Source organism: Pinus tabuliformis, chromosome 1_2, assembly GCF_031772625.1.
Source record: "Pinus tabuliformis cultivar Carrire ecotype Pingquan chromosome 1_2, CPIR1, whole genome shotgun sequence".
Lineage (NCBI taxonomy): Eukaryota > Viridiplantae > Streptophyta > Pinopsida > Pinales > Pinaceae > Pinus > Pinus tabuliformis.
Genome location: NC_142298.1, coordinates 1,160,475,965 through 1,160,499,210, shown reverse-complemented (window position 1 = coordinate 1,160,499,210; position 23,246 = coordinate 1,160,475,965).

Sequence of the window (23,246 nt, the reverse complement as noted above, 5' to 3'; positions counted from 1 at the left end):
CTCTAGTGCTTCTTACAGTTTTTATCAGTTTCCTTAATTATAGCACAGTTTACTATTTTTAGCAGTTTTTCGGGTCCTAAACTTCCGGAGCCGTTTTGAGGCCCTAAACGAAGTTTTTTGGAAAATCCATCGCTAGCGATTTTTCTGATAAAAATCGCCTTTTCCGTCGTAGTCCTCGGAGAGATCTTTCCAACGGGCTATCATGCACGTCAAACAGAGATAGTATGACCAATTCGCGACCCCGAGAAGTTGATGTACCAACTTACCCAAAAACGGGGCCCACAATTTGGCGTTTCATCTTCTAGGGTTAGGTTTTGGAATGTGAAGGGTTTTCCATTGTTTCTCAACAATAAATAGGCCCTCGAGCCTCATTGTAAGACAGTTAAAAACAGTTCAGAGGCATGTAGCCGACACATCTCTTCTCAGAGATAAGCTACCATCGCCCTAGCTGGGTTATTTCTATTTGTAAGCATATTTCAATATTCTCCATTAATGAAATGAAGTATTATTTCCGCGGCATCTCTGTTTTTATGGTTATCGCATATTATTATTTCTGTTGCATCTCTGTTTTTATGGTTATCGCATCTCTGTATTTATGGTTATCTATGTAATCTATTGCGTTCCTTCTTAAATCCGGATCAGTGGTATCAGTGCGGTCTGCTTTTTCTCTGTTTTTCTTTGCATGTCCCCAACGAGGTCGGGATATAAGGAGTTAGGGCTTGAACGGGTCGAACCTTTGCAAGACCAGCCTCGCAAATCTCGACGTCCTCCCATGGCAGATGAGAAGAAAGACGAGGGGGCAGGAGATCCTATCAAAATCTTGCTCGAAGAAGCGCTCGAGCGGCAAAGGAACGCGATGATGGATAGCTTTGCGCAGATCCTTTAGCGGCTACCCAGAGGCGACGCATCGGCTTCCAACAGCTACTCTGGAAACGCCACACCGTTTAAGGTACAAGTTAATTTTGAAATCCCCATCTTCGAGGGTCATATAGACGCAGATGCCGTAGATAAATGGTTAAATCTGCTAGATGGGTATTTTTCTGTTCACGAATTTTCAAGTCGGGAGAAGATTGTTTTCGCTCTTCTCAAAGCAGCCCCCCACGTCAAGGACTGGTGGGAAACCTATTGCGAGCAGAAGGATGAAAGTACAGGCTCACTATTTTCAACCGCACCGACTTGGAATGACTTCCGGGATGCCATCAAGGAGCAGTACTACCCCGTCGGAAGCTATGAGGACAAATACATCAAATGGACCACACTGCGGCAGGGACGAGACCAAGATGTGCCAGAGTTCACAAACATTTTTCATACCCTTCGCACACAGTTGGGTATCAAAGATTCTGAGCTGCATCTGGTACTCAAATACGGCGGCTGCCTACACAGATACATCCAGGAAGAGATGGAGTTCTTGAACATCTCCTCACTCGGCACAGCATACCGATACGCTGTCAAAATCGAGCAAAAGTTCAAACAGAAGAAGCGAGACTTTGGATCTGCAAATCCAAAGCCCAAAGGACAAAGCCAAGGCGGGGTGACCCAAGACAACCCGTCAAAGCTACAAGAAAAGAACAACACCACGAAGCCGAAGAAGGACACAGGAAAGTGGTGTGAGTTCCACAAGAGTCCCACTCATAACACAAGTGAGTGTCGGACCAAGCAGCCACTGGTGGCCGAGTTGAAGGCTTCCGAATCAGATGCATGTTCCGACTCTGAGTCAGAACCCGACAAGGGGAATGACAAAGGGAAGCAGATTATTGATGCGGATCCCAACGCCACTGTTGCTACTGCCAAGATCCAAAAAAATGAGCCCGAAGATCCAGAGGAGGGGGAACGTCTTTTCCACTCACAGATGTGGGTGAAGGGTTCACCGCTGTAATTCACTGTCGACAGTGGCAGCCAAAAGAACCTCATTTCAGCAGAGGTCGTGAAGCGGTTGGGCCTACCAACTACACCACACCCACAGCCGTACAGTATCGGTTGGCTTCACGAAGGACGAGATCTCAAAGTTCGCCAGCAGTGCCGCCTTCCCTATAGCATCAAGCCCTTCACAGACGAGGTATTATGTGATGTCACACCTTTGGATGTTTGTGATGTACTATTAGGCCAGCCATACTTGTGGAGGCGACATGCTGTGTATGAGTCAAGGCCTCGCGCTGTCATCATTTCTTTGTATAATTCATTATACAGGATACCGGAGGTAGCCCCACCTACCGTCACCTCTTTGACCACTGCTAAGAAAGGCAGCAAGCTCATCTCACAGACTAGGAAATTTATTTTATGTCTGGTTCATTCCCAATGTAAGGGGAAGATCGTTGCTACATCCATGACCCCCGCGAAGGGTTCCTCCACACAGCAGCAGCAACAGAGGGATGCAGTCATGACAGAACACAGGAACAACTTCTCGTTACCTGGAGGGGTACCACACAAGTTTCAGGTGGGCGACAAAGTTTGGTTACATCTGCAGAGGGAGCGCCTTACCAGAACCCATCAGAAACTCAAACCACTTCGACATGGTCCTTACACCATTACCAAAGCTATGGGAGACAATGCATTTGAGCTCAGCATTCCCCCATTCCTTGGCCTGCACCCGGTGTTCAATGTCGACCGCCTTCGGCCATACTTTCCACCATTACTAGACACGTCTGACATTGCAGAACAACTCACACCCACAGAGTTAAATCCAGCTTGCATGGAACAAGTTGCAACTGATCGGATCATGGACACGCAGATCAAGCACACTCGCCAGCAGAATATCCAACTGTATCAAGTTGTCAAAGCAGGACAACTCCTTCACCAGGGCAAGTGGCTCACCAGGGACCAAGTGCAACAGAAGTTCCCTCATCTCATGGAGGAACTCAACGCAATGGGGACCATTGCTTCCTAAGGGGGGAGGAATGATCCAGGTGGATATTGGTGGCCACTCGCTAATTCCACTTGGATCCCCTCTAGTGCTTCTTATAGTTTTTATCAGTTTCCTTAATTATAGCACAGTTTACTATTTTTAGCAGTTTTTCGGGTCCTAAACTTCCGGAGCCGTTTTGAGGCCCTAAACGAAGTTTTTTGGGAAATCCATCGCTAGCGATTTTTCTGATAAAAATCGTCTCTTTCGTCGTAGTCCTCGGAGAGATCTTTCCAACGGGCTATCATGCATGTCAAACAGAGATAGTATGACCAATTCGCGACCCCAGGAAGTTGATGTACCAACTTACCCAAAAACGGGGCCCAAAATTTGGCGTTTCATCTTCTAGGGTTAGGTTTTGGAATGTGAAGGGTTTTCCATTGTTTCTCAACAATAAATAGGCCCTCGAGCCTCATTGTAAGATAGTAAAAAACAGTTCAGAGGCATGTAGCCGACACATCTCTTCTCAGAGATAAGCTACCATCGCCCTAGCTGGGTTATTTCTATTTGTAAGCATATTTCAGTATTCTCCATTAATGAAATGAAGTATTATTTCTGCAGCATCTCTGTTTTTATGGTTATCGCATATTATTATTTCTGTTACATCTCTATTTTTATGGTTATCGCATCTCTGTATTTATGGTTATCTCTGTAATCTATTGTGTTCCTGCTTAAATCCGGATCATTCAGGGATAATTCACTGGATTAAGTCAAATCGATGAGGTATGAGTTCAATAGGCAGGATAAAAAATATATTCTTCCTAGAGCATGAGGTGAAACATCTATTTGTCAGCACACCAAAATTTTCCAAATACACTGAGGTAGATGAGATATATAGAAGGATGCTCAAGGTAAAATTACTTGAAGATGAATGGTGGGAAAAAATGACAGATTTACTATAAGTTACCACAATAAATCTGAAGGCAAGTGAAAGGATTGGTAAACAGGGTCAAAGAGTAACATATTAAAGAGTATCAGTCAAAGGTTAAAGATAAAGATGATTCTAGCGTACACATATCAGCTAGCCTAAAAGGGATCAAGTTCAACTGCAATAGACAACACTACCACAATAAAAGGAACAACATGATGCAGTTTTCCATCTGTCTCTATCTTCATGCTTAAAGATATTTTGATTTCCTAGATTAATTCTCATACTATTATGAGATATTTTGTAATTTTTTTTGTATAAATACTTCACCTTTCTAAGTATTGAGGGTGGATTTAAAGACATTTCTATATACATTTTTCCTATCAAGTTAAAGTGCTATTATATCAAGACTAGATTGGCTTGCTGGATCAAGGAATAAAGTAAAGACATTTCACACGATTCTTGTGTAAAGTGGAAATCAAATAAGTATTTTCTCTCATGTGCGTTATTGCTTTTCTTTATGTTTATTAATAATCATATTTCTTTCTATGAGATCTGAATGGTAAACTAGGAATGATATTTCAGAACTTGCTTTAATGCACTATGTCTTGATTGTTTACATTCTTAATGTTTTCTGCTAAACTATCTTAGTTAGGGAATTCTTAAATGCTCCCTTACTTCCGTAGTTTCCCCCTTGGTCTATAGTAAAGGATTCTTAGTTTCCCTTTGCTCATGATCACCTCCTGCTCTTCATCTTGATCCTGGTCTAAGGATTCTTCATTTCCCTTTCACCCTAGTTAGGACTATCTCATCCATTGAACCTGAAGATTTTCCTTTTGCTTTGCTAGCCTACCCTGTGAACACTCTCTTTAGTGATCTGGTCTAGTTAAGCCATCCTTTGATTGACTCAATAGGCCAATGGCTTGGAGGCCTTCCTCCATCCATCTGTTCCTAGAATTCCACCATCTAACCAAATTCAAAACCTTATGAACACTAAGAACTAGCCTAAAATCCCACCCAAAACAAAGTTAAATTATAAAGAGAGAGCATTCCCTGGACTTAGGTTGGCTAGAAACCAAGTCTAAAAGATTGAGTTTGTGGTTACCTAGGATTACTCCTTTTGATAACTTCTAGGGAAGACTTCTGAGTGATAACAGAACCAACCTTAACCCAAATTTTCAGAGGTGGAAGGATGTTACATACAAGACCATGGAATAAAATGAGATTGAAGATTAAATAGAAGAAAATCCCTGAGTTGGAAAAATAATTCATTGATGTAGATAGAAACCCTAAAAAAGATTTAATTATAAACAGGGAGGAGTCCACAAGTTCAATAAGTCTAAGAAGAGTAAAGGCTCAAGAAAAAGGGTTTCTATAGAGTCTCAAAGGACAAAAAAATAGAGAAAAACTAATGTTGACATCCTACTGGAAGTAGCTAGCACACTTAGCTAGTTGTTTTAGCAGCACAATTTTGATCACCAACTGTTCAAATGGAGTTTTGAACGGATGCCAAAAATTATTCTTTCAACAATTTTACTGTTAAAATATTGATGAGCATTGAAATTGTCAGTATCAATGTGTTTTTGTATCGATTTCTATAAAATGTTGACAACTAGCCTATCCAAGATCCTGTTCTTATCTTGATTTGAAAGAGTACCAATGGATTGGTCAATGATGGCATATCATATAGTCCAAAAACGAGAAGCAACATAATAGATTCCATTTTTAGCATGATGACAAGGCATAAGTTCCAACAAAACTAGGAAGGATATCAGTCAAAGATTTTGACACTAGTTTGTAGCTGAAATTCCAGTAGACTTTTCTATCTTTATATAAAAATATTTTTGATATTATGTATTATACTTGCATATTAGATATGTGTTACACAATATTTTGTCACTGACCCCGCATCCCCTGATCCTGGGTAGAGTTGGTCTCTCAATGGCATATGCTCTGTGTCACACATCAAAATATGTGTTCATATCTTCAATATCACTCAAGAAGATTAACCATGCTCATTAATCCTAAAGATTGACCCTTTTAACCCATGTTTCAAGATCGTCGTAGGACATCAATAACCTATGTGCGATGATGGACCAGAGTGAACAAGAACCTCATGATTCTATTGCAAGAGTACATATGTTCTCTGCGACGGTCGAGTTTTAGGGATCGTCACAGGTCATTAGTATCTTGCCTGCGACAATAGCCCAGAATGCACTAACGCCTCGCGACGTCATCTATGAGTCTCAGTGTTTGACCTGCGACGACCCAGATATGGCAAATTAGTTCAAACATAATGCTTCTGGGTGGTTCTGCAGTTGGTTGTTGGGTCAAGGAAGTTCACCTCTCCCCATTTGAGATGGTTGTTCTTCCTTTTAAGTAACCTCCCTTGAGTATAAGCTTCCTCTCCCCTCATTTATGGAAGCTCCTCCTCTTATAAAAGCATCCTCCATGATGATGATCAACTAGTTCAGAGTTCTGAGAGTGCTAGTTGAGTTTTGGTGTGCTATTTCTTAGCTTGTTGGATTGATAGCTTACAGTTTGGATTTCCTTTCATGTTGTGAGAAGTATAAAATGGTTTTGAAAGTAGGAAGCCTTAGTTTCATACTTGTACTTTCATGTGACAGAGAGATTTATCAGTGTTTCTAGGAGAGATTTGAGTGAGAATGCTTATGGAGACATACTAATCGGATTGCCTTTCATGTTGTGAGAAGTATAAAATGGTTTTGTAAGTAGGAAGCCTTAGTTTCATACTTGTACTTTCATGTGACAGAGAGATTTATCAGTGTTTCTAGGAGAGCTTTGAGAGAGAATGCTTATGGAGACATACTAATCAGACCCTTTAAGGAAGTTTGCGACGTCAAGGCGTGGTTGTAAGCTTTACTATTGTTCATATTAATACAATCATTGGTTATTTCCTATATCATGTATGAAATGTATGTTGATAGCTTATGGTTCCATGACTCTATAAGTAGATAGTTCATTGTTGTGCTCTATTATGTGTTTGGTCGTTTTCTTATGTTGTTTCAGGTGCATCATTCCTTAAGGATAAGAAAGCGATAGTTGAAGCGATGTGACGAAGACTCCATCGAACACCGATTTAAGGTAGGCCTCTTCAACGTGAACTATTAAGGAATTAGATATTGTCTTTTTTTCGATGTGACTAGACCCACTATAGGGCTAGAGGGGTTGTCTCTATCTACAGAGGGAACTTACTTGCATCACAAGTTGTCTACTTCACCGGGGAATACCCTGTGTGTTGTCTCTTGTTTTTGCTCTTGATTTATTTTTGATTGAATTACATAGTGTCTCTTTGTTTTGAGACTAGACCATCAGGGTTTTGGATCACCTGAGTAGCTCTGGTAGTCCACCTCACTGTCTGAGTGATAAGCCTGGTGTCTTTCAGTTGCTTTTGCCTTGTTTTCCTTATCTGTTGAGATCGTCGTTGTTTAATTCCTAACAGCTATGATGAATCGCTCCTATCCTCTTTACCCAAGCTGTACATTGTGGATATCCCGTCATACAACTACAACAATTCCTGAAATCAGACCATCGCTGAGAACAGGTGTACCTTGGCAACGACGTCACTCAGTTGCTAGTGTAGTGCTTGCGACGATTTGGCAATCGTCTCAGGTTGTCAGTCTTACCCCTGCGACGATTCCTGTAGGGTTTCTTTTTATAGCCCTACCTCCTAAATAGGCCAGTGTAGCTTGTCCTTTGTTGTCTCTTACATCTTATTAAGCATGTTTTGACTATGTTTGCTAAGGCATATCCTTCTTGATTCCGTTTGTATGAATTTTGGTTTTTGGACTGTGTGACCTAAGTCTTTTAGGGTTTCGTCAAGAAGTCACTTGTTTTGGGTTGCTTGTCCTTCCAAGGTTCTGCACTACATCCACAATAGTCTTGTTGGTTTGTTTGAAGCTGTTCTCTTGCTATTTGATCATCTTCTTGGTTGATCCATAGTAGTTGGTCATCAAACTAGCTTATTGTGTTGATTTGATTTCCATTCACTATTGAAGCACATATTACATTTTCTTTTTGATCAGTCAAGTTGTGCACTAACTTGCTTATTATTTATTCCAAAAAATAAAAAAAATGCACTCATAGAGTATACGAAAATGAAAGCATGTTTGCATTAGTAGGTTATTTATGATTAGGAATTGAAAAGCGAAATTCAAATATTTCAATTTTCATCATAGTATTTGTGAGATATGCTGAAATTGATGCATTGTGTTTCCAGTTGATTGGATTACTTTCTTGCATTGTTGTTCTTACATTTGCTTGTTTGGAAATGAACTCCTTACCCTCATTTAGGTAGTCGTTCATTGAAAGGAATGGTTTTTTCTCGTCTAGTTGCATTCTAGGAGTGTTAAAGATACATTCAATAAGGCCTTTAAATCGAAACTTAATTCAATATTAACTTTTAAAATCTATTGAATGAACTTAAAAACGCATTGGAACCTAATGCTCACATATCTAGAGGTCTAGGTTAGAGATGTGTTCCAGCATCATTAAACCTAGTTGCTATTGTTTTCACTAAGGTTGGGTGATTCCTCCTTTTGTGATTCAATAGGTACTAGTATAGATTTGTGCTCCCGTACCGTCGCGTATATATTGGGAGACCCCACTAGGTTATCATCATATTATCCATAGGAAGCCGATTCTACTGCCTTACTAGTCGTAACACATCGAACACAACATTCAATAAGATTGACTGTTGTACGAAAAGTCCTTAGTCATTTCTCTTTCATTTTATTACCAAGGTGTATATGCAATTTTACGATTTGTCTGGTAAACCTCTTGCCTAGAATTCTAGAGTAGTCACTTTCATTCCTTTTCGACTCTTTAAAAGTAAAAGGATCATCTGAGCACTTGTCCTTTCAGGTTCATTAAACTTCGAAGGTGACTAGAGTCATCTTTAGCTTCTTTTCTCGACTCTTTAAACATGAAAATGCAAATTTTCGTTCCAGCATCATAAAATTTATTTTGACACGATAACATTTTACCTATTAATCTTGGCCGCATTGTGATCGCATCTTGATATATTTTTTTCAACCTTATGGATTTTCTCCTAGACCGTTTGAGCTAAGCCATCCTGGAGGACTTACCAATCCCATCCCCTTTACCAAGCGATGGAGACTCTGTATCCCCGGTCTATTTTGAGGTATTGACTGTTGGTGGTACCCTTCCCATTGTTCCAAGTGTTCAACCTCTTGAATCTCGAGCTTTGAGAGAAGAGCCTTTTGATTTTGATTGGGCTCCTCTCTGCGAGTATTTAGACGAGGACCTCCTGTCTACTCCTCCTAGTGTTTCAATTGCAATGTCTGCTTTCAACATGGATGAGACGAGTCTCGTTTGCAGCGAAGAGAACCTTGTGTCAAGTGGAGAAATTCCTCTTCCCTTGGAAGGTTTCCCTTTTAACACTCCTCTTGGCATGTCATTACCATTATGCTATCATGCCTTGTTGGATGTCATGAGTTCCACATCTCTAAATCGGAATTCTGTGTGGTCTCGCGCTATAACCCTGACTTCAGGGCCTTTCATGGCTTCAACTTCCACACCTCAAACTCAGGTCATATCAGTCATGTATGTTCCGTCAATGCCCACTATTTGTGTGGCCTCTATAGCTCCTTCCATTAGTGTAGTTACTGCGTCCTCGGTGTTTACTGCTATTATCGGGCCCTTCGTTGAACCCGTTAGTGGTGGTCCTTCATCCTTCATGTCCGGAGTCGTTCACTCTACAGGTACTATGCCATTTTATTCCAATTCTATTCCGGCAGGATGGTCATATGAGAAATACATGTTTTCTCTTCAAAACCCAAATTATAATCCTTTGTGCTCTCAACCGCATTCCTATCCACATAACCAATTGCACTATTATGATCCTCAAGGGGCTCATATTTATCACACTGGGTCTCTCCCTCCAGAACCCACAGTCGAAGTTTCCATTCTGCTAGCAGTTGCCTGGAATCACACCACTTATCATGGCCCGCAAAGCCTAACTTTTCAAGGGCAACTGTTTCAAGGGAAACCTTTAGGCCTATAAGGACAACACTTTCAGGGACAACCTTTGGTCGCCACAGGTGACTCCTTTTTTCACTCAGGGCAACCTTCTGGTAAACCAGGTTAGCCTCAATTCCAGCTAGGCTAACCAGTTTCCCAGCAAGGTCAGCCTTTTGGACAGCTAGGTCAACCTCAATTCCAGCTAGGCCAACCCGTTGTCCAGCAAGGTCAACCCTCTGGTCAAATGGGCCAACCTCAATTCTAGCCAGGCCAACCTTCTGTCCAGCAAGGTCAACCCTCTCGTCAAATGGACCAACCTCAGATCTAGCATGGCCAACCTACTGTCCAGCAAGGTCAATCCTCTGGTCAAATGGGCTAGCCTCAGGTCCAACAAGGCCAGCCTACTGTCTAGCTAGGTCAACCCTCTATTCAAATGGGCTAGCCTCAGTTTCAACAAGGTCAGCCTATTACCCAACAAGTTCAACGTTTTGGGCAAATAGGTCAACCTTAATACCAAAAATGCCAACCTTCTAGCTAGTTGGGTCAACCTCAATACCAACAAGGCTAGTCTTATGGCCAGTTGGGTCAACCTTAGTTTCAACAAGGACATCAGTCTGGTCAAATTAATCCACCTCTTAGTCAATTGGGTGTTCAAACGCTAGTTGTTTCTCAAGCTCCACCTAGTTTCCAGACTCAGGTTAGACTCTAGACTCAACCCGGTCTCCAAACTCAAGTTGGATTTCAAGCCCAACCTGTTTATCAAAAGCAGCTTGGGCCTCAGGCACAATTTGGAGCTCAGTCACAATATAGTCTCCAAGTACTTCAGCAACGTCAAGCTGATCCGTATCAAAATTATTAGCAACCATAGGTTAATCCTTATCAAAATGTTTAGCAGCCCTATGTTTCCCCTGTTGGTCAAGCTAGTAACAATGGGTTGCTAGTGCTCAAAATCTCATACAACAACCAGGTTATGGCATTAACCTGCCTCACTATAACCCTTATGGACAAAATCCTTATGGAAAAAATCCGTGGAGGCAACAAGGCTCTAGGTGGAACCCTAATGCTAGGCCTTATCAGAGGCCTATGATGTCCTTTAATCCTTAATTACCTTTCCTGGAAACCTGGGAATTTCCCGATGTGTCCAAGCTGACGAACGATCCAATCCTTCATAATCCATATTGGCCACTAGTTTCAACCAAAATTTGTGTGATTGTCGTAAATTTGATGGTAAATCTAGATAGGACCCTCAAGCGCATGTCATGACTTATCACCTCTGGTGCTCATCTAACTCATGGCTTGATGATTCTATCCACCTCCATCTTTTTCATAGGACTCTCATTAGCTCTGCTGCAAAATGGTATATTGAGCTCGCTCGTGGGACTTTCCAAGACTTCAATTCGCTTGCGATGGTATTTCTTACCCATTTTCAGTTACCGATTCATTATGAAATGGGAACACATCTCCTTCTTTGAAACAAGACACGGCTACTCACATCTCCGATCATATTCATGAATGGAGAAGGTGGTGCCATTTGATTAAGTTTTGGATCCCTGATCAGCTTTTGACTGATTGGTTTACTACCTTTTTGTCGGTCTGATAGCTCAGGATATTGCTATGGGGGCATATGTTGTTGAAGAGCAAGCTATTGCACGTGCTCAATATCTGGATTTGGTTTATTCCCAATCTGGTACATTATATGATGTCTTTCCTGATGCTCCACGACCTGGAACTTCTTAAACTCTGTCGACACCTTCCATCGACGATGTTATTCGTTCCGTTGCTTCATCTTCCTGAAAGTATTCCACGACCCCTGTGAAGCAAAAACCTACCGCTCCTAGTGAAAATGCTTCTTAGGCCACAACTAATACTGGTAAAACCTCCGAAGTCAATGTCGTCCAGTCCATCGAGACAGATAAAGCTTCGAAAGGTAAGAAAAAGGGGAAAGGAAAAAATAAGGTCGATCCACCGAAGTAGGAACCTCCTAAGCCTCTGGTCAATGATGGTGCTAAACACAAACCTAAGTATCCTTGTCTTATTTGTGAAAAGGATCACTACACTAAGGACTATCCTAGTTGGTCTGAATTTAGTCGTTTTCTTAAGGGGACTCCAGGAACTCCTGTTGTACTTAAAGTGCCTTTTCCCTCTCAAGAAACTCAAATGGTGGTTGATCAACCTCAATCCTCTTCCACTTTTGGTTCCCAGGTTTTTATGGTTGGGAATATCCCCATTCATGTGAGTACTTGAGCAAAAGAATATCCTTCATCTACTGGCAAGGAACTTGAAGTCCCTTCAAGCGTTCCTTCATCCAGTTTTGGCCCTCTTCATATTGAATGGCTTAGCACTGAGTCTGTCATTCGACCTCAACTAAGGGAGTCCTATGGAAATCTTCTTATAACTCCAATGCTCGTGCCACGCAGCACTATAGTATTGCTGAAGACTTAGCCCAAGCTCTTTCGACTATGTCCGCTTTGGAAGTTCTCTAGAGTTGTCCCTCCTAACGGAAGTCTTTGCTATCATCCATTGTTGGCATTGACCTGAATGATTTGGAATTAATTACATTCGATCTTGAGAACATGTGCCATGATTGCCTCATCAAATTAGTTTTCTCATTCAAGTCATCATTAACTCAAAGAATATTCATCATATTGTTATTGATGAGGGCACCTCCATTTGCATCATGTATGTTTCTTGTTGGAAGGCCATCGACTCCCCGTCTTTGAGTCAATCTCCTAATACTTTGGAAGCCTTTGATGGAAGAGATTCTTGTCCGTTTGGTATTCTCGCATGCTTGCCTATCACCCTAGAAGGGAAGACAATCGATGTCGAATTCGAAGTTGTTGATGCTAATTTGACTTAGAACCTTTTGTTGGGGTGAAGCTGGACATATGCTATGTGTGTCATGGCTTCATCTTTATTTCATGTACTTCATTTTCCTCATCAAGGGAAAATCGTCATGGCCAATCAGTTGCCTTTCTTTGCATCCTCTTCCTCAGATGGCAATGTTCTGTTTGTGGAGCATACCAGTATTCCATATGAGAGTGTGGGTGCTGGAAATTTCAAATATCCTTCCCTTATCCGTGTTTTTTCACTCCCACCTCCTAATGTTGCCTTTGTTAATATGATTTCTGTCAATCCTGATCCTTGGGTGATTCCCCCCATCGATCAGGTCGATTCATGGGGTGAAGTTATGTCATTGAGCCTTGCTGAGCTCAACTATGTTGAAATTGTTTCAGCTTTGGTTTCATATTCTGACTCTGCTCCTTTGAGAAAATCTCTCGACACATATGTGCAGTCCCCTTGGCTGGGTGACACTATTTCTCTGGATCCATTATAGGAGACATTTCCTTCCAATGAGGTAACTCTTGAGACTATGTCTTTTGAGGATCCTCCTTGGTTTGATCGTCACCATCATTCCTCGTTTCTCCCAAGCCATGGGGCCATAACTTCTTGTCTAAGTAAGTTTGCTTCCTATATTCCTTCTCAGTTTCTTTAGATGCCTATCCTGATGAGGGAAAATTTTGAGGAAAATTTATCTTAAAGTTTAGAAACCTTGGCGAATCCCACTAGTCCATAATATGAAATCTATAAAATGTTTGGAGATATTTTTGTAAAAATATTCAAATTTATAATATTTTTATATAGTATATATAGTATATATATATATATATATATATATATATATATATATATAATGTTTGGCGATTTTTAGGGTAAATAATTTCTTTCTATAAAATTTGGGTGAATCATTTTTACAAAAAAATGGAAATTAGTGAATCCTCTTTTTGGAAAAAATATAGAAAATTAACCCATGGGTGAATATTAGCCCCTAAAATTTTCCCTGATCGTGACTCATGAGGTTTTTTCTGAAGGAAATATGGGGAATATTATGCAAACCATGCCCATTGACATCTTTGTTAAACCAAGGATTGGTGAAAATATTCACATTGCAGTTACTTGTTCTCAGGAGGAGATCCAACTTTACACCAACCTTTTCTGCGAGTTTCGTGACGTGTTCGCATGGTCATATGAGGAAATTCCCAGTATTTATCCAAGTATTGTGGTACAAGAGATACCTATGTACCCTGGTGCCAAGCCATTTTGACAACATTTACGCCCCATACACCCAAGAAAAGCCGCCGCCATCAAAGGAGAAGTTGAGAAACTTCTCAAGGCAGGGTATATTTATCCTATCCCACTGATAGACTGGGTATCTGATCCGAATGGAAAATGGCATCAACCCATGGTACTCATACACCCATATTATTCATTGACCCATGGTATTGTAAATGGCATCCGCCCGTGGTATTGTAAAATCCACCCATGGTACTCATCCACCCATATTATTCATCGACCCATGGAATTTACCCATGGTATTGTAAATGGCATCCGCTCGTGGTATTGTAAAATCCACCCATGGTATTCATTCAGCCATGGAATTGACCCGTGGTATTGTAACTGAAAAATACTATAAGTAACAAGTCACATTTTGTACAAGGACAGATTGTCCGCCACAATGTAGCCTTTATAGTTCAGAGGCATCTAGCGACCACATCTCTTCTGAGAGAAGCTACCATCGCCCTAGCTGGTTTATTTCCATTTCTGGTTGTAAGCATATTTCAGTGTTTTCCATTAACGAAATGAAGTATTATTTCTGCTGCATCTTTGTGTATATGGTTATCTCTGCATTTTGTTGCGTTCCGGTTTAAATCCAGATCAGTGGGTTTTAATAAAAAAGTTTCTTTGTGGTTTTGTTTATTGGACATTCTCCTCTTTTTCTTCTGGCAATTCAATCTTTTAGATCTTGGGTGTCTCCTCCCAAGATACGGATTAGTGGTATTGGAGCAGGTTATGATTCCATGGGAATGAGGGTTTGATGCATATTTCAGTTTCAAAATATTCAACAAACTTTAGGCATGTGCTACAACTTCCACAGAGCATTTTCTTGGGTCAAGCAGGAAGAAATTTTCTTTTTTTTTCATTTTTTTGCAGGAATTTTTTTTTTGGGCGGCGACTTTGCAGATCAGATCTGAAACATTTGGTACAAAATTTACAAAAAATAAATACTAGATCTGGATTCCTCTCGAAAAATCACCCAATTTAAAAAAAAAAGGGTCGAATTGGAGTTCGAATGTGGGAGATATCGCTGATTTAAAATCAGCTGTTTTATCAGAATTTTTGTGACGTTGAAACTGTTGCAGCGCGAATCTAAGATCTCAGAGTGTCCAAATCGGGATTTCCAACTCATGGGAAGATGCAAAATGATCCGTCTGCTTCTAAAAACAGGTTATAATAAATATTCTGAGTTATATTGGAAGAGTTATGTCCATTTTAACTTTAGAGCAGCATTCGGAGTGGGTTTCCATTGGAGATGTGCCCTCCCACCCCACTTTAGTAGGCACCTGCTCCACATTCATCAGTTTCAACATAGCAGCATTCGGCTTGGTTTATTTGGAGACGTGCCCTCCCACCTCAGGCTATGTAGGCACCTACTACTTTATCAGCAACCAACATCATGGTTATGGGTCAACCGCATAAAATCCTTGTCATCCAAGTCCATTTGCTAGGCCGCACACTGTCAGAATCATAGTTGGTCACAAGCATTACAGGGTATCTCTATCCTCGGATCTTCGTTTATCAGGGTTTTGGGTTAACCACATAAAACCCTTATCTTCAGTGTCTCTTCATATTCCACAAAGGCTTCGCAGGAGGGAACTTTACGCAATGGGGACCATTGCTTCTTAAGGAGGGAGGAATGATCCAAATGGAAAATGGCATCAACCCATGGTACTCATCCACCCATATTATTCATCGACCCATGGTATTGTAAATGGCATCCGCCCTTGGTATTGTAAATTCCACCCATGGTACTCATCCACCCATATTATTCATCGACCCATGGAATTTACCCATGGTATTGTAAATGGCATCCGCCCGTGGTATTGTAAAATCCACCCATGGTATTCATTCACCCATGGAATTGACCCGTGGTATTGTAACTGAAAAATACTATAAGTAACAAGTCACATTTTGTAAAAGGACAGATTTTCGGCTACAATGTAGCCTTTACAGTTCAGAGGCATGTAGCGACCACATCTCTTCTGAGAGATAAGCTACCATCGCCCTAGCTGGTTTATTTTCATTTCTGGTTGTAAGCATATTTCAGTGTTTTCCATTAATGAAATGAAGTATTATTTCTGCTGCATCTTTGTGTATATGGTTATCTCTGCATTTTGTTGCGTTCCGGTTTAAATCCAGATCAGTGGGTTTTAATAAAAAAGTTTCTTTGTGGTTTTGTTTATTGGACATTCTCCTATTTTTCTTCTGGAAATTCAATCTTTCAGATCTTGGGTGTCTCCTCCCAAGATCTGGATCAGTATCTAACATTGTCCTTGTGACCAAAAAGCAGGGCACTATTAGGGTTTGTGTTGATTACCATGACATCAATCACACGTGTCTGAAGGCTAACTATCCTACTCCCTTTATTGACCAGCTTATTGATGATTGTGCTGGGAGTGAGATATTTTATTTTATGGATGGCTTTTCTGGTTACAACTAGATCAATATTTCGCTTGTCGATCCACACAAAACCGCCTTCATCTTCCTGTGGGGCACATTTTCTTACAAAAAGCTCCATTTCAGCCTGAAAAATATGGGTGCCACTTTCCAGTGAACGATGTCCTATGATTTTCATGACATCCGTCACATTGTTCATCTGTATCTAGATGATCTTCCGGCTCATTCAGCTAAACACTCTGACCATCCAAACCACCTCCATGAGATTTTTATTCACTGTAGACATTACGTATTCATCTTAATCTGCATAAGTGTGTCTTCTGCATCGAATCCAGCATAATCCTTGGGTTTTTCATTTCTAAAGAGGGCATTCATCTCAATCCTCTCAAGGTTGAAGCTATATTGAATCTCCCACCTCCTGCTTCTTTGCATTAGTTGCAGAGTTTGCAGGGAAAAGCCAATTTCCTACGTCGTTTTATCCCTAACTATGTCGAGATTGCTAAAGGTTACACACGTCTCCTTAAGCATGACACTCCATTTATTTGGGATGACATTGCCCAAAGGTCATTTGAGCAACTCAAGACACTTCTTGTTTCTACTCCTTTGTTGCATCCACCTGACTATCATCGTGACTATTCACTTTATCTAGCTGCTGCTGATAGTACTATTGGTATGGTTTTGGTTCAAGACGATGACAATGGTTCCGAGCACATTATCTATTATCTTAGCCGCAACCTTCTTGACATTGAGACTCGTTATGCTTATGTCGAGAAGCTCGCCTTGGCAGTTGTCCAAGCTGTCCAATGCTTTCATCATTATATTTTGTTGCGTACGACAACCGTGATTTCAGATTGCAACCCGATGACATACATTTTGTCACATCAATTGTTGGGGGGAAAGTACTCGAAATGGATGGTTATCCTTTGAGATTTTGACTTGGAGTTCACTACTACCAAGTCTAAAAAATCACTAGTCTTTGCTGAGTTGATCTGCTCATTACCGTCTGCTTCCGCTCCCTCTCAGATAGAGGACCTCATTCCAGATGACACGCTTTTCTTGATCAATAACCTCGATCCCTGGTACGATGACATTATTGTCTACCTCTAGACGTATTCCTTCCGACTTGATTTGTTTAAGGATGCTCGACGATGCATTCGTCACCATTATCACCCTTATCATATTGTCTGAATTTCAATGAAGCTGAAGGAGTCTTGAATGACTACCACTCTGGCATGTGTGGTGGTCATATGTCTGGTTATGCTATTGCCCCAAAAATCCTTCGTGTTGGTTACTTTTGGCCCTCCATTTTTAAAGACTGCATTATTGCTATCCGTTCCTATCATGCGTGCCAAATTTACCAGCAGAAGATGCGTGCACCACCTTCCCTTTTGCATCTTGTCATTATCGTAGGCCCTTTTGCTAAATGGGGCATTCATTTTATGACCTGTATCCCTCGCTTGGTCGGGGGGAATGGGTATATCATCGTTGTCGTCAATTATTTTACGAAATGGGCTGAAGCGATGCCTACATTGTCCAATGATGGTAAGACAGCTGCGCAATTCTTATTTAATCATGTGATTACCCAGTGCGGAGTCCCTCAGGCTATAGTCACTAATCATGGTTCCCATTTCGATGGTTATATGATGACTGAGTTGACAACCTAGTTAGGCTTGTGCCATGATAGGTTGATGCCTTATTACCCTTAGGCCAATGGCCAAGTCAAAGCTATCAACAAGGTGTTGGTTACTATGCTTCAGCATACCATTGGAATGCACGAGTCCAACTAGCATTTAATGCTATTTTCCGCCCTATGGGCCTACCCTACCTCGGTTAAAGATGTGACCAGATTCACACCATTTCAACTGGTTTATGGTCTGGAATCTACACTCCCGATTGAATGTGAAATACCTTCTCTCAAATTAGTTGTCGAATTTCTCCCGAATACTACTCTGGTGGGAGAACGCCTTCTTTATCTAGAATGGCTAGATGAGACTCATCGACTTGCTTCTTTAGTTATTGAAGCACAAAAGAAGAGAGTCAAGACTCACTTTGATCAGACAGTCAATCCACGTTCCTTCACAGAGGGAGATTTAGTCCTGCTGTATGATCAAGCTAATGACAAGTTGTGGGAAGGAAAATTCGAACCCATGTGGCATGGGCCCTATATCATCAAATGAGTATTGCAAAAAGGGGCTTATGAGCTAATTGATTATGAAGGTAACCCTTTGGATAAGATCTAGAATGGGCTTTATCTTAAGAAATACTATGCATGAGTCTTTTGTGCATTGTTGTGTACATAAGTGTGTTTTCCATGTTGTACATGTTTGGCTTGGTATGTAAGCATTTTGATCCAGGTGGATGTTGGTGGCCACCCACCTATCCCATTTGGACCCCCACAACTATCTCTTTTAGTTTTTCAATTTCCTAAATTGTAGCACAATTAACTATTTTTAGCAGTTTTTCAAGTCCTGAACTTCCAGAGCCGTTTCAAGGCCCTAAATGACATTTTTTGGGAAATCTGGGAGCAACATGGGTCCATGGACCAATTTTTCTCTTCCCAAAGTGATAGTTCTCGAATAGATATTTCTAACAAACTATTGTATGCGTCAAACAGAGATCGGGTCCCAAAGTTACGACCTCGGGAAATTGATGTACCAATTTACCCAAACGGGGCCCACAATTTGGTGTTTCATCTTCTAGGGTTAGGTTTTGGGATGTTAAGGGTTTTCCATTGTTTCTCAGCAATAAATAGGCCTTCGAGCCTCATTGTAAAACAGTTCAGAGGCATGTAGCCGCCACATCTCTTCTCTGAGATAACCTACCATCGTCCTAGCTGGTTTATTTCCATTTCTGGTTGTAAGCATATTTTAGTGTTTTCCGTTAATTAAATGAAGTATTATTTCCACTGCATCTTTGTGTTTATGGTTATCTCTATAATTTGTTGCGTTCATGTTTAAATCCGGATCAGTGGTATCAGAGTGGTCTGTTTTTTCTTTATTTTTCTCTGCATGTCCCCAACGAGGTCGGGATATAAGGAGTTAGGGCTTGAACTGGTCGAACCTTTACAAGACCATCCTCGCAAATCCTGACGACCTCCCATGGAGGATGAAAAGAAAGATGAGGGGGTAGGAGATCCTATCAAAATCTTGCTCAAATAAGCCCTTGAGTGATAAAGGAACGCGATGATGGACAACTTTGCCCAGATCCTTCAATGGCTACCCAGAGGCGACACATCAGCTTCCAACAGCTACTCTAGAAACGCCACACCGTTTAAGGTACAAGTTAATTTCGAAATCCCCATCTTCAAGGGTCAAATAGATGTATATGCTGTAGATAAATGGTTAAATTTGCTATATGAGTAATTTTCTATTCATGAATTTTCGAGTAGGGAAAAGATTTTTTTTGCTCTTCTCAAAGCCGCCCCTTGTTAGTGTCGTTACCTTCATCCCTCCATCAGTGATCAAAATTCTCTTTTTGCATGCATTTTAGGTGTCCCATCCGATCAACTGCATTAAAGTAGGTCATGGATCATCTGATGGTAGTGGTTCTTTGTCAAATTTCCCTCATGCTTTCATCTATTGGCCTATTTGCACATGTACAGATCATTTGGTGTCATTTTTATTTCATTTCAGTTGCAGAAGTCATTTTAGGGTTTTCAAGTCTCATTAGGTCTAGGGTTTGTCACCATAGTCATGAAAAAGCTCAATAATGGTTGACAGGAACATGTGGAGGTCTAATAAGGTCTCAACATCAAAATTTCAATAATGATATACTCAGTAATTGAGTTTTTCCTCAAAATCCTGTTTTGAGGAAAAATAGAGTTTTTATGTTCATGAATAAATTTTTTATGTAATTTTAATTTTCCTATATGCAATATGCATCATCTACAGCCCTGGGTCACCTTGCCAAACTCTTGTACTCCATCTCTTGCAAAAGGAACAAGAAAATCCAAGCATTAGTCCATCAAATGACAAAAAGAGAGCCAAACTGCAAAACATAGTTTTTAGAGAACAAAGTGAAAAGCAAACTTTAGAAAGTGGGTTTTCTAAATGAAAAAATTAAAGTCAAAAGGTATATAAAGTGTTTCTTGTGTTAAAGACTTCATGTTTGCTCAAAGAGAGAGAAAACAAGTGAAAATTGTGTTTTTGAGGCGAAAGAAGGGAAATCGCAGCAAAACTTAGAAGTTTCCCTAGGTGCAACGAACCTGGGTAGTGGCACGATGCACCTACCCGGTGTGGCGCACCTGCCCAGCACGGAGAACAAAGTGTAGGAAATATAAAGAAAGTTGAACTAGCGTGGTGCACTTGGATGTTGGTGTAGTGCACCAATCTGCCAAGCCCAAAACTCTTGCAAATCAACCTTCTAAGCTCCAAAATCTTCAAATTACATCCCTCCAAGTAAGTAAACCCTCCATTTGCCGTTAAAAAGAGATTTGGTCATCATTCATAGTGTTTTGATAGGTTAAAAACCAAACCCTAATTTGTTGCACAGTCACATTGCAAAATTGCCTAGGGTTTGCAGGTTTTTGTCATTCTTGTTGTTAGTCCACTCCTTTGCATAATTTTCCCTTCACTACATTTCCTGACATTTTCTTCCCCTTTCCCTCTTTCATTGACATTTATCCTACCCTCTATCCCAAAACCCTAAAATCCTAACACCTAATTCCCATTATTCCCCAAACCCTAATTTGTATTCCTAAACCCTATCACTCCCTAATAACCTTACAGCCAGCATCAAAATCCTTCATTCATCAGTTCCACTCATCAGTCCTATTCATCAAACAATAGTCACCTATTCTTGATATAAAATCTTTTCATAATCATCATTTTACACCATACAGTGGCAAATATGGAAATAATTTTAGCTTATGAAAGGGATGAGGAAACAATTAGTGATTCCTCCAAACAAATTCATGCACCAAGAAAACCACATAAGGGAGGAAAACACATCCAGGAGGAACCCACTACACTTACAGAGTTATTGGCTGGTCCCCTTGAAGTAACATTTTTCAAACACCAGTCTTGCTACCAGTTTTGTGAGATGGTGGAGAGGGTGAAATATCACCATGAACTTGCTAGACTATTTTTCCTTCATCTCCACAATGGCCAGGTGAACTTAGCAGGTGTCTCCTTCACTCTAACACTTGAAACTATAGTTGAAGCGACAGGGATTCCAAATGTGGGTGAACAATGGAATAAAGGACAACATGTGAGCAAAGAGCATTATAAGCCTTATATCAAGGCCTGTTATCAAAAGCAAATTAGTAGGGTCTTTCCTTTCAGATACCTACAAGACACTTACGCTCCACTCATGAAGCTCATTATCAAATACTTCAGCTGTGAAGGGAGATTTTCTCACTTGTACACCTATCATGTTAGATTATTGATGCATTTCACTAGAGTAAGGATGATGAACCTCCTCCTATTTCATACGCAGAAACATTGAGAAAATGGCTACATTGGTGCAAAGAATACCTTTTCATCAACAGTTCAATAGCATTTATCATTTTTCTTTGATCAAGATTGTTGTTTTGCATCAATTGAGTTTATTGAATGTTTCATGGGACACTTTCATTTCACATGAGGTTTCCAAAAGCCCTCAAGTGACCTCATCAGTTTTTCAAGAGGAAGGATGGCCTTCAGATCAACCAGAGGTTCATGAGGCTCAAGTTACAGGGGTGCAAGTATATGTCACTTATGAAAAGGGGACAAGGAGGCTATTTGCAGCTGCAAAATGAGTACTATCTCCACCCGGGGTGGAAGCGGTCTCGTTTCCTTCATCGGACAAGAGACAAATGCTATCTTCACCCGAGGTGAAAGGGGTTTTTCCTTCTTCTTTAGCAAAGTAGGTACAGGATAAAGGGAAACAACCATTGCATGAGGAAAGGCCTTCTGAAGGTTAGGAGAGAGATTTCATTTTGATTCAAGATGATGATGTTGATTTGGGCACCCAAAGTTCAAGACTCAAGGAGATCATCAAAGAGCAAGAATTTGAAATTCATGCCTTAGCTCTTAACCTTGAAAGGGCTAAGTGGATCATCAATTACCTTGAGAAAAGGAACAAGCAATTGGAGGATAAGCAGACAATCATGGAGCTGCAAACCATAAGAGAAAACAAGCAAGCAACAAAAAGAAAGAAAGTCAAGTTGACACCCCTTGAGCAAGAGATTGATACTGACTGGGAATCTTGGCTAGAGAGGGCAAATATTTACTTGGAGAAGCTGCTTGAAAAGGCCAACAAGGAGAAAAATATGTTGCGACACATGACTTATCATTATTTGGCACGAAACAAAATTTTCAAAGTTAGGATAAGGTGCCTAAAGGCCAAGTTGAAGAAAACTTTGAGGAGCAGGAAAGACCAAGATAAACTCAAGATCTTGGCTAAATATTCCTTGGCCCACCATAGTACTTGATTCAGATCACTCATACCAAATTTCAAGAAATTTGGCAAACTTTTTGACAATTTTGATTTTTTGAAGGAAAAAACAAGTTTTTCTAGCAGGTGTGTAGCGTTACCTGGCGCTCGCTTTTTCTAGGGACCTCCTCTAGAGGAAAACTTTACATTTTTGGATTCCTCATGGAAAATTATGAATACAAAGAAATTACTAGAAATTTTTGACAAGTTTTGGGTCACCAAAAGGGACAAAAACACCTAAAAAATGCCCTCTCTGCCACTTTTTGGCCACACAGGAAGCAATGCTGGGAGAACTGATTTTTGGAAGGGAAAATGGGCACAAAATTTTGAAATTATGCTTGTTCTAGAAAGTCAACAGATATTCCTTTCCAACAAGCCTACTTGGAGAAAATTTGGTGAAGGGGCAGACCTACAAATGCAGCTGGGAAAAAGCACTACGCACAGAAAAGTGGTGCTACGCACAGGATGAAAAAGTGTCAATTTTGCCTAAAAACTCAGTTTTTCGCCTAGTTTTCTTCTAGTTTGAATTTTTCTCTCTTATGGTCAAAT